Source organism: Plectrocnemia conspersa, unplaced genomic scaffold (assembly GCF_051122295.1).
Source record: "Plectrocnemia conspersa isolate PC_06_02 unplaced genomic scaffold, ASM5112229v1 ptg000010l, whole genome shotgun sequence".
Classification (NCBI taxonomy): domain Eukaryota; kingdom Metazoa; phylum Arthropoda; class Insecta; order Trichoptera; family Polycentropodidae; genus Plectrocnemia; species Plectrocnemia conspersa.
Genome location: NW_028277174.1, coordinates 18,741,901 through 18,755,553, shown reverse-complemented (window position 1 = coordinate 18,755,553; position 13,653 = coordinate 18,741,901). Strand labels below are relative to the sequence as shown.

General features: G+C 31.2%; 2 long non-coding RNA genes across 2 annotated transcripts in view; one reads left to right on the top strand and one right to left on the bottom strand.

The window, feature by feature from the left end:
- LOC148230820 (uncharacterized) overlaps positions 1–4,331 on the bottom strand; it is a 57,592-nt gene extending 53,261 nt beyond the window's left edge. The window contains exon 1 of the long non-coding RNA XR_015810953.1: positions 4,093–4,331. This is a non-coding gene — a long non-coding RNA (uncharacterized LOC148230820). The remainder of the gene's footprint in view (positions 1–4,092) is intronic.
- Positions 4,332–8,678: 4,347 nt separating this feature from the next.
- On the top strand, positions 8,679–10,456 carry LOC148230819 (uncharacterized). Its single transcript, XR_015811076.1, has 2 exons — positions 8,679–8,792; positions 9,900–10,456. It is a non-coding gene; the product is annotated as an uncharacterized LOC148230819 (long non-coding RNA).
- The last annotated feature ends 3,197 nt before the right edge of the window (positions 10,457–13,653 follow it).

Here is a 13,653-nt window from a genome sequence, read left to right as displayed (position 1 = left end):
TATTTTGCCTAGTACCAAAGATTCTCTTTAACGTTTTATTGCTTAAACTTTTTTGTTAGAAGAAAAGAACTTTCTATAATTTTTATTATAATATGATTTTTTATTATTTTAATTTTTTCTAAGAAAAAACTTATGTATGTATCAACTGGTATATTTATAGATCGAGCGTCTTCATTTCCAATTGGCATAATTTCCAAATTCAAATCGACTCGCAACTTTGCGTCTGTGGTTCAAGATGAAATCAAGATGGTTTTGGGGGCTTGTAAAAAAATCAAAATTAGACCCCAGGAAGCACCCCGCGGGTGGATTAGCGCAAATCGGCCGAGAGGTGAATTAATTTCATTATCCTTGCAAGGATGAGGAGGTAACCTTGAGCTGCGCCAATTTTGACGATGGTGGTATATTTCCGTTTATGGCCTTAATTGGATTTTTTGTCAGATTCCTTTCACGTGCGTTCATTAGAAAAGTTTGCTATACCATATTACGAAAATAATTGGGAAAGTTTCCGGGCGTTTTAACGAAGTTGAGATTTCCCCCCTTGCTTGGAATAAATGATTGGATTATCTTATGCGCGCACATTCAAACCGTCCATACTCGCGTGTATTATATATTCGCGGCTAAACATAATAGCCAAATTTAAATTCTGTGTCTGTATTTTATCCCAAAATACTTTATCGACCAAAATGAACATTCTTTTGTATAATATTTTACTGTATCAGTAACAATGTATTTTTGCTTAATTAATATGCGCTCCAAAGTATTTTTAATTGTCAATTTTTTAATACTGAAATACCAGTATTTCTGAATTAATTTTATTTTTACAGTAAAGAACTATTAAATTAAATAATAAATTAATTTCTTGCTCTTTGTGATTCTCGTACAATCATATTATTTTCTACCTTTTTGGCTTACCTGAAATGTTTTTATATAATAATCCAAGTACGACTTCAATTGAAGATGTGGATCTGAAACAGTGGATACGAAGACTAATTGCTGTTGACCACTAAAACAGGTCAAAAACGATTGTTTTGAGAATAAATCCAAATGCAAGGGTTATCTTTTCTCAAGACGACTAATATTTTAACGCGATAAACGGCGGTTTTTGTTATCTTGGTTGCTCTGAAGTTGAGTCGGTCTCCTCTTGGTTGTAGTCCAAGTTAGAAGGCTTTTAAAGATCTGATGCCTTGAACTCTTGTGGATACCTGTAGAGATGATACTTGGTTGTTCACGTTACAATGTCACAAAATGGTGACGAGTTTTTTTTAAAACAAATTGCTGTTGGCCGCTGAGGCAGGTCAGAAACGGTCGTTTTGAGGATAAATCTAAATGCAAGAGGTATTTATTCTCAAGACGAATAATATTTAAGAGATTTTCCACGGTTGTGTTGCATTAACGGAGGAACCTATTTTTTTAAATGGTTAATATGTTTTATTAAAAGTCAAACTGGCCTTTTTTATGATTAATAGTATAAGTAAATAGAGGAGGAGTTAAATTGATAAACCAGACATTTTCTTTCCCGAATTTAGGTTTAATTTGCTCAAAAGTGTACGATTTTGTAGGGAAGTAATAATTCTCTAAACTTGGACTTTTTTAGCCTATTATAAATTATTTTCATAATTACTAAAATATACCATTAAAATTTGGCTATGCTTCCTAATTTTTTTTTAGTGTTATAGTAAAGGTCCGGTAACTTTAAAAGCGATACATTCTTTCGTATTTTTAAGTATATTTTTTAATTTTCCGTTGTAACCTGACAGCCGTAAGCCCGATGCGTTACAACGGGGTAAATCAGATATTATTATAGTAAGTAAGTATTTATTGCCAGACTCTTCAATCTGGAAATTGGTGTCATATTTATAAATTATTCGGTGTAACCTAATTTATATAATCAATATATGTCACTTTGCAGCTGGAGCCGGTTTTTTATAAACAAAAATTTGAGTCTGCTGCCGTGGCTCGAACCCGTTTCTCTGGATTACCAGTCGAGATCTTACGGACTACGCTATTCCGACCGTTTACAATAAATTAATCTAAACGCGCATAAGATAAATATTCATTTGTTTTTATGAAACGATAGCGCTACTTTGCAATATTTTTTTTAATAGAATATTTATATTTTATTTTTGAAAATACAACTATTGAAAATAAGCCATGTTCATATAATTAAATAATGGCATTACTCTTCATTAATTGATGATTTACGATTGCCATCGGAACTATATTGGAGACTGTGAAAAGTCGATAATTTTAGATCCGAAAAAATTTTGGAAATTCGTTAACTCAAAACGCGATGGCCAATCCTTACTGTCATCGATGAGTTGGAACAACATCAATTTTGAAGGTTCTGAAGAGATTGCAGATGGATTTGCTAGGTATTTTCAAACCGTATACCATAATGATGGGTCACATTTAGAGTTTAATTCTAATTACGATGAGACTCATCGTTCATGGTCATCTTTGTTATCAATCAAAACCTTTAGTTTGGTTGATATGGAATATGGATTTAGCAGACTAAAGTCCATTTTTACCTCGGGACCAGATTTTATTCCAGACTACATTCTGAAAGGATGCAAGTCTGGTATTTTACAGCCTCTAAAATTTATATTTAATTTAATTTTGAGATCCTCTTGTTTTCCAGAATTGTGGAAATGTTCAAAAGTCACTCCGATTCATAAAAAGGGTCCCAAATCTCAGATTGACAATTACAGGCCAATAGCTTTGATCTCATCACCTGCAAAATTATTTGAAATTGTTTTGCATAAATACATTTTTAATCATTGCAGGTGTATGCTTCTCGACCAACAACATGGTTTCCGTAAATCTCGATCCACTGTCACTAATCTAATGGTTTTGTCTAACTATGTTTCAAAATCATTGGACTCTGGTGTACAAGTAGACGTCATATACACATACTTTGAAAAAGCATTTGATAAAGTTAACCATGCTTTACTTGTAAAAAAGTTATCTAATTTTGGGTTTTCTGAAGATCTGATAAATCTATTCTCAAATTACTTGACCAATAGATATCAATTCGTCAAGTATAATAACTCTTTTTCAGAACGATATAAGACCCCTACTGGAGTACCTCAAGGATCCAATTTGGGTCCATTGTTGTTTTTATTGTTCATTAATGACATAGAAACAGCAATAGAGCATTCAGATTTTTTATTATATGCAGATGACTTGAAAATTTACAAGAAAATGCATTCTATTTCTGATTCCCTCGACCTACAGGAGGATCTCAACTCTATATGGAAATGGGCTTGCTATAACCAATTGCCTTTCAGTGTAAAGAAATGTCACACAATTTCATTTTCAAGGTCGTTAACGCCGGCAAAATATTCATACCATCTAGGCGGATATTTTCTGGAAAGGTTTTCTTCAACTAAGGATTTAGGAGTGACTTTCGAAGAACGTTGGAAATTTAGCCAGCACATTGCAGAGACTCATAGCAAATCCTTAAAAATGCTCGGTTTTATCTTGAGAAATGCGCGTTACTTCAGGAATACTTTAGTATTGCGCACTCTTTATGATACTCTAGTCCGCAGCATACTAGAAACTAGCTCCATCATTTGGATCCCAGGTGTAATGAGTCAATGTAATGAATTGAAGCTGGAAAAAGTACAACGTAAATTTCTTCGATATTTATACTTGAAGGAATACGTGTATTATCCGTTCTTGTTTCCCAGTGATTTTATTTTGGGAGCCCTGGGATACGTTTCTTTGTCGACTCGCAGAAGTGTTTATGTAATTAAACACTTCTGGAAATTGCTCAAGGGCATCGTAGACAATCCTTCAGTGCTCGAGCAGCTTCAAATGTGGGCTCCTGAAGGTGGATATAGTTCTCGGTCGCGTCCACTATTCTTGCCTGTTAAGTCTAGAACTGGAGCACTTGCCAACTCTTCTCTGGTCAAGGCCATTTATCTGCTCAATTCTGTCCATAGTAATATTGACATTTTCTCTTGCACTTATGGAGTTTTGGTTCAATTCGTATGGGACAATGCACACCTGTTGAGGTGATTTGTGTCTGTTGTTTTGTCTTGTTTATATTTGTATGTATTATGATGTATTAGTACTTTTGACTATCGTGACTAGGGATTCCAATCCCGGGCCAAAATTTTGATCCCGGGATTTCGGTATTGCAATTAGTCGATCCCGGGATCCCGGGACCAGTCCCGGGATAATTTTCATGTTATTTTATCGAGAAAAATAATTTAAAATGAATAATACAATATTTTTTTACATCCGTTTTTTATAACGTACAATGTATAAAGTACGTATAATTTTAGTCTTGGACTTAAAATAGAAAATAATATAATAAAAATAAAAAAGGGAAGGTCTTATTTATTTATTTGAGAAGATAAAAAATTAACTTTTGACAATGTATGTACATATGTACATTCATAGACACAATTAATGGAAAACATTATTTTGGGAAAAACTCACGAAGTAACATCAAAGCGTCAAGCGTTTCATCATTTAGCCTTGATCTGATTTTGGTTCCTAAGCAGCCTGCAGCTGAAAAAGCACGTTCAGACTCACAGCCTCAAAGATTCACAGATGACACGTGCAACTCGCGCAAGTTTGTATACGAAATATAACGATTTTGTCAATAATAATTCGATTGTGCTTGATAAATCAATCAATCCAAAAAAATCGGGATTATGTTTTATAATCCCGGGACTCATCGGGTATTGAAAATCGTTCGGGATCCCGGGATCCCGGGATTGGAATCCCTAATCGTGACGCATTAGGTTTGCCTGTCAGGTCACGATGGTTATAATTTTAATAAATAAATAAAATAAATAAATAAATTAACGATATTTTAGATAAATAATAAACTCCACGCACTAATGACGAATGTAGTTTAAGGCCATATGATTTACACAATTTAAAAAGTTTTTAAGGGTTAAACTTTGCTAATAACAATGAGGTTTGCTGACTATATAATAAATTAACAATTATAAATACATAAACAGGATTTGAAGTTGGAGCTGAAGTTTTTTTTATACCGACTTTCAACTCACTTTAAAGCTTCACTGTAGGCTTTGTCTTCGGATCTAATTTAGTTTTTTTTTACCAGACCTATATACCCCTTCCTCACCCTTAGACACAAAGTTGCGAGTCAATTTGAATTCCAGAACGAGGCCAATTGGAAATGAAGACGCGTTGCGTAAATATTAAAATGTATGGTATTTACGTTCGACGAACTTTATTCGATGTTTATTTAACGGAGGGCACATAAACGTCGAATGTAAATAGGGGTTATCGAACGACGAAGGAGTTTATCTAAAAATATGAACGGAAAGCGTGAGCGTCATTTGGTGGAACGCTTTCAAAGGACTTCCGTACGAGTCTTCCAACAGCGTTTTCACATCGTAACACAATGTGGACTTGGGCTCTTTGTGAGCTTTCTCTCTCTTACTGCTGCTTGCTATTTATCCATTTGTGAAAGCCACTGTTTTCGCTTCCGACAAAACGGCGCTGGTCGCAGAACACATTCGATATAAACTCCGATTCAAATATTCTAGTACTTAAGCGACGAGTTGGTTTTGCTATTGTCGATGTTAGTCGATGCTAAAGTAGCTAGTTTAAGTAGGAAAAACATTTTCAACACGAGCAATTGTATTGCATGTGTATAATATGTTGAATATCAATGTTGTAGAACATAGTGTAAAGTAGAGCATGTTTCTGACAATCCTCCATAGTTATAAGAAACTGTATTTAATAGATGAAAACCTTATACAATTATTGATGTAATGCAGACATTCAACTAAATATAAAAACCTGTGAGTATTCGGAAAATAAAGAAGAGGTCATTATTTATAAAAAAAAAATATATTTTAGGTTTTCCCTTATATCTTTAAAAAAATAAGTTTTCATAGTTTCATTTTAACTGAATTATTAATTATAAAATAAATTATTAATTCATACATACATTGTCATACATGTATGATATTAGTACATATTATTCATATGTGTTCTATGTGATATTAAATTCTATTTCACAATAGCGTTTGTGACGATTCACTGCCCATTGACGGATTAGCATAGCGGAATTCAACTGACCGATTAACATGTGCTTGAAAGGTTAGATTAAATAAGCGGTTGAGTTGTGTAAGGCAATATAAACGACATATAAAATATAATTGAAAATAAGCATTAACATTTAATTTGGTGTAGCCGTTGTGTAATAATTCGATATTTATGTATCGATTATAGAAGTGATGTTAGGAATTCACGCGACCGAACGGAACTGTAATAAAGTAAGAAAATCATACTACAGCTAAATGGGATATTGAATTATGTTCTGTGGAGGTCAGAGGTTATAAATATTTGTGATTTAAGATTTAAGTTGGTTCTATGGCATTTAAAATTTAATTGTTTAATATATATATTTTTTATTTCTAATAAATCTTCCGTTGTAACTTGACCAGCGTAGGCCCAACGCGTTACAATGGGTTACATCTGTACCAACTGAGTGAGTCAATTAGATATAATTTTCGGAGCCCGTTCTCCTTGAGAAGCTCGGCCGATTTTTACTTTTCTATATATTCATAAAAAAGTAAAAATCGACCTCTAATAATAGTTGTTTAAGATGAATGTACAAAAAAATATATTTCACGTATAAGTTCCTGTAGACCTTTTTTATACACACAATAAATAAAAGGAGCGGCATATTGCCTTTAAAAGCATCCACTTTCTAGGAAGTACTTCGACAATAAACATTATTATTCAAAGGGACAGATTGTGTTTTTTTGACGCGGCTCCGTTTGTGTTAAAATGTGTTTGCTGATTTTATTGCTTTTTGAATCTTTACAAATATTAGACATGGGAGGAAATATTCAGCGAATGTAAATTAGTAGCCGTAAATTTAGGTACTCGATCTGAATTTTCAGATCTATGAAAAAGGAAGAAGCAAATAAATAACGAATAATCAACAACAGCACTTGCTGAATTATATAAATTAAATGTTGTTTTTATTTATTATTGACGACACGATTTTATTGATTTTGACGTAAATTTTTTACTTCTGAGAAGTGATATATGTTTTTGCGCTCTCCTATTGGTCAAAATTCGGTGTAGATATGCTTATGATTAATAAATTAAACATTTTAAGTTATCTATTAACTCTATTTATTATATTTATAGTTATAAAATAATATTTGTCGTAGTTTTACACTTTTATATGTAGTGTCTGTATTTAATAATTAGTGTAATTGGTTTTGGTTTTTATATTATTTCTGATTATTGAACATTTTTAATATTTCATGGCTGTGCTTGATTTCTTTGTATATTTTATTTCTGTTAAAATTTGTCTTAAACACTTTCTTATATTTTAAATCTGTATTAGTATTTCAATACAGATTTTAGATATAAAAATAATATTTTTAATATGTATTTATTTAAGATATATGTTTATTTAAGATATATTTATTTAATGCACGCATTCTTTTAACCCTTGTGATGCTACAGACATCAGTTGGCGTCAACAAAGTTCCACCAGTGCTATGGACGTCCATTGACGTCAACCGTTTTATGAGACTTAGTGGGGTTATATTAAAAAAGGTCATATTTACAAAATATATAGCCATCGCTGGAGAAAAGTAAAAATATGTGTAATACAAAATTTAGGTTTTATATATTGCTTTTTATTTTCGTCTTTGCGAATCAGTGTTGCCACATGTAAAAAAAGTTTTAATCACATATGTTTGCAATAACCTTTAATGAATTTAATGAAAAAATAAATAGATTCAACCCGTATGCGTTTTTCTTCTGTCGTGATCGTTGCGTTTCTGTATTTTCTGTAGTTTTCGATTAATATTTTTGTGTGCAGTGTTTTTTTTTAATTGTTTTAATTTATAATTATATACATTATCAGAAATAACTTTTTATATTAGTGAATTTATTTTTTCTAAAACAGGAAGGCAGTTTTGAAAAATAGACAGTTTGATATGTGAAGATAAGGAGATAATTTCTCTGAAAATACACACTATATTATCATTTATTTTAAACTTAGAATTCCAAATATAGTAATATGTTTATTTTAAATTATGTTAATAAATTTAAAATTTATGTATTAATTACCAACAATGTCTGAGAATCAGTGACATCTGTATTATTAATTATAAATTATTATGTGTAATATAATTTACAACCAATAGATGTCACTGCAGCTGAGGCAATTTTTTTTTTAATAATAGCGCATTTTTTATAAATACAAATTTAAGTGCCGCTGCACGTTATACGTTGCACTTAAAAGAATGCAAAATGTATAAAAAATGTACAATAAGATACGATGCCTTATTTATATAGTAATGCAGAAAGTTGCGACGCATCTTGTTTTGGTGTGTGCATGTGTAATATATGTAGCAGTGCCGTGTCGCATTCCACAGCCGTGGGCTCATTTATTAAGTATATTCTAGGCAGAAAATATACCCATTGACCGTTGTACGAAATGTCTTTTACTATATATGTTATATGTATACTACAAGTCGATAGCTTAGTATATATTTGTTGGCTCAATTTAACATCGTTTTTTTACATAATTGTGCAATTATTTTACTTATTTATGTACATTATTTGTTTTAAAAGACCTAAAGTTTACATACAAATGTATTTCAGTGTTACTTCACACTGACTTTAAATATAAAAAAATAAAATGAATTTTAAATATTTTATATAATTGGTATAAAATGGAATGTTGTTGTCACATTAGTATAGAGATTGGTCGTTTTAGAGTTCAAACGCGTATCTCCAGAAATTTTTAATTATACTAATGTGCACCGTGAGTAGAGTCTCCAATTACTCGAACCATCAACTACTCGAGTATCGAATATTAAAATTTTAAAATACTCGAGTACTCGAGTACTTTCGAGTATTTACCAAATGTACCAAAATAGCTATTATTCAAATTCGTGCACATATAAATAAATAAATAAAATACTTAGTATGTTAACTTTTACAATTATTTTAACTTCACGAACATACTTTTTAAAAACAATAATGCAAAAAGTGTCTCGAATTTAATATTACTGCTAACCTTTGGTTTTATTATTCCCGTTATGGAAAAAACCCTTTCCGTTGCTGTTGATGTTGGTCTTATTGTCATCAACGCGTTGGATAAGGCTTCTAATTTATATCTGTTCGCTTTTTATAGATATAAAATTTTTTGAACTCTCTTTTTATGTTCTCTTCTTTCATTCCCTTCTCTGCTTTTTTCTTATTTCCTTCAACTATTGACAAAATAGCATTTTGTAATTCTTCTTGAATAGATTTTTTTTCTTAACAATATACAATCTTCTAATCCTATCCTATTTAAATCTATATCCTTCGAAGATGTATTTGGGTGAATCCCTTTCACTCTAGAGTTCGCGTTCGCAAAGAGCTGACTTTACTTTAAATGCCTTTAAAACACACAATTGTTTTGATTTATATTTTAAGCTGAGGGATCAGTATAAACAATTTACAACACTTTACGCAACAACTGCATAGTCATAAAACCTAAATTTTTTTTTTTGATATTTCAAATTGTTCATTGCCATAAATTAGGTAAGTCGGGACTGTCGGACAGAAAACACAAAAGAAATTTCTCCGTCGTACCCACTAACATAGCCGACGACCGGAACTATGCAACTATGGAACTATGAAAAAATTATACCTGATAGTAACCGCTCTAACTCGGGACTTCGGGCATAAACGCGAAATAAAAGCAAGACGTTAACCTTTACCGGACCGAGTTAAAGTTATTTTTGTTTCTGAAATATTTAAAAAATTTTTAATTTCAAGTATTAATCGAGTAATTTTCAAAATACTCGATTATCAAGTACTTGAAAAATAGACAAGTATACTCGAGTATCGAGTACTCGATTACTCGATTTGGAGACTCTAACCGTGAGTAATAAGTTTACTATTATATATAACTTTTTAATTAAATGTCCTTTTCCTATATATGTTTGCTTAAACATTATACTTTTTAATAAGTACGAAAGTATTTTACATTGATCGTCTCCCACATTCGAGGGGGCGAATAAATTATCGACAGTCTTAGCTCTTCGTTAGTTTTACGAATGTCGCAGCCTCTCCAGTTTTCTTCCAGTTTTTTTCTGGGCACGTCTCCGCCAAAGTCACGTCCGAAAAGATTTAGTTCTCTTTTCCGGTTCTGAGCCTCCTACCACCACCCGCCCCAACCCATTGTGCCGGAGACGAAGTTTTTCGAATAATTCAAAAGCCCTGTGGTATTTTAAAGTGTCTAACGACCGCAATAAAATATTTGTATGGTACACGCCTGTTAATGACCCTAAAGTTTCACTAACAATCGTTTGATTTACACTGTTGGAGTCCGACTTAATTCTTCGGCTACGTTCCTGGGGTTGAATGTGTTCAAGAGTTACCGAGTTTTGTGCGAAGGCCGTTCGGAAAAGAAAAGAGAATAAGAAAGAAAGAAAGAAAGAAAGAATTTTTAGCGTGAATTGAATGTATTTAGACCGGATGTGCTTTGAATTCAAAACGCGAATACACAGGACGGGCAAAAAGGGTAGATAACTGTTATTATTTAAATTTCTTATCAAATATAATCGCTTAAAAAATAGGTATATTATTATGAATTATATTTAATATATTATGGTGATAATCTTTTTTGTATGAAGGGTGGAGATATGTACAATAAGATGCTGTTTATTAACTAATTTATATTTTTCTTAAAGTGAGCGATTTACTATATAACAGTATCAGTCACATATTAAGCATATTAGTAAATGATTTACAACAAATTTGTTTTAATAACCTTGTATGAAGATACTAAGTAAATTTTTTTTAATAGTACTTTAATTAAAAGCATGTGAATAGTTTGTCATTTAGCGAAAATGTAATGAATCTTTATTGTGTGTACATTGTTTTAATGTTATTTGCGCACTCTCAGTACTCTGTAGTACAATAAAAAGTACTTTGCCTTATGAATTTCATTTAAAATAATTCACTGACAAATAGAAAAATTACTTAAATTTTAAAGTTATTTTATGTAAGTTGCTTTTCTTCCTGGATTTTTACATCTTCGACATGGCAGTGTATTTCTTTTATTACATAATTAATAGTCTTAATAAAAATTCCGCAATATTTAGTGGCAATATCACTCGATGAGATCCATAACGACAAATTATTTTTGAAATATCAAAAATTAATTAATGTGATACCTGAGCTTGTTGGCTTTTGCAAATATCAGAAATATTAGGTCGAATATTTTATGTAGTTACCCTGAATTCTTCGTTTAAATTTTTTTCTGTCTTTCTCGTTTTTTAGTTTTCATATTAGTTGTTGTTGAGAAACCAAGCTCACACAAATATGATGTTGAAAACTGTAACAAAATTTTCAGTGCCTTCATGTAAAGAACTGAATATTCCTCTTGGACAGTAATCCAAAAATTCTTCATAGTTATTTCGGAAAATTTAATTTTCAGAGTACGATCAGTCGACAATGAGACTAATTTGCTGATTTCGTATCCGGTCATAATTTTCTATATTTAAAAATGGAAAATAATGTGCAATATTTTTTTCCAATAAAGTTAAATGTTCTATTATTGCGGAAATAACTCCCATGGAAATGTATTCGTTAAGTGAAGGAAACATATCTACTTTTTTTTATATTATTCGATTTTTCGAAAGAGTTATTTTTTTCCGAAATCCTGTCAATTTGTCAATGGATGTCATGAATTTTTCGTTTTCTTCTTGAATGCTTGTGTTAACGTTATTTAAGTAATTAAAAATATCTGCTAAATATGCCACTTTAGCATACCAATCATTATTCTGAAGACAATTTACAAAATCATCCATACCTTCATTTCGAAAAAAGATTAACAATTCATTCTTAAGTTCTATGAATCGGCATAAAACTTTACCTTTAGATAACCACCTGACTAGTGTGAAAAAGCAAACACTCGTACATAGCTTCCATAGAAATGCAAAGTTTTTTAAACATGCGTGTTGATTTTATGAAATTCACTATATTTACAACTTGATCTAGTACAGGTTTTAGTGCTGCTGGTAATGTTTTCGAAACTAAAGATTCTCTATGTAAAAAACAGTGCGTAGATATAATATTAGGTTTTCTTGTCTTTGCAATGGTTACAAATCCTTTAAATGAGCCTACCATTGAAGGAGCACCATCCATACAAATTCCTACACATAGCTCCCATGATATTTTAAATTGTTCTAAATATGAATAAATAAGATCAAAAACATATTGTCCTGTCGTATGCTCGGTAAGTTCTTTGCAGCATAGATATTGATTCACTATTTTGTTTTCATTTATGAAACGAACGAATCCTAGTATTTGTGCCTTACCGCTAATGTCAGTAGATTCGTCGACTCGTAAAACAAAATATCGCTTGGAAAGTTTATCGTTAACTGTTTTCTCAATATCATCCGACATATTTGATTTTTTTTATTGTATCGTTTGAAAGAGGAATTTCCTTTTTGCTTCATCACCAAACATAATTTTTTCTATTTCACAATATGCAGGTAAAATTAAAGACTCTGCTATAGTATGTGGTTTTAATTGTACAGCAATCAATTCAGCAATCTTTGGTTTTAATTGTACAGCAATCAATTCAGCAATCTTGTATGACGCCAGTTGTGCCTTATCGTAAATTTTAACAGTTTTTTCAAAATATATCGCTTGTTTATTTTGCATGCTTAACAATCTTTTGAAGTAATCTTTACTTTTTGATGCAAGATCGGCGTGCTTCGTAGTGAAGTGGCGATTTAACTTGTCAGGATACATCGCGCTATTGGATAGTTTTTCTCCACATACAACACATAGTGGAATGTGATATCCTTCCTCATTGATGCTAGTAAAACTGAAACGCAAATATTCTTCAGAATACTGTCCATTTATTTTTTTGATTTTACTGGATATATATTCTTTTGTATGAGACGTATGATGTCTAGTAACATCGTCACTACTTCTTCCACTTGTACTCCCAGTGTCATTCATATTTTGGCCTGATTCACAGTTTCGTATGGTAATAAATTTATCCATTGTGGGATATCACGACTATAATAAAATATAAATTGATTGAAACATTAAGATTTTACTATTTTGCGGATTTTTTGTATTTACCAATTTTCTCGCGGTGCACTTGCAATAAGCTCGCGGTGCACTGGTGCACCGCGGTGCACCGGTTAAGAACCACTGCTTTAGACTGTCAAAAAATCTAAAATAATGAGTGTAGTATCATATAACGAAAATATCTAAAATATCTAAAATATCTAAAATTATCTATATTTTTATATAGATAAAATAAATATAGAGTAAAAGGTGTGAGCTTTTTATATATTTTATTTGCACCACATCTAGATTTTTCTTAAGAATTTTATTTAATTTTCGCAATTGAAAACTACTTGAATTTTTTTTTCTTAAACAAAATTGTTAATTATTATTATATTAAGATAAACAGTATATTATTATAAATGTTTATTGGTGCGAAGTGTTATTTAAATTTAATATTATTTTGGTTGTTATTAAAAAAATATTTATTAGACCCTACTGTCTTTTATCTGGGTGATCGAAATTATTGTTAATATATAATTATTGTATAATTCCGGTCGATCACCACAGTTTGATTTCTCACTATTTACTTAGTATTTGTTTATTGTA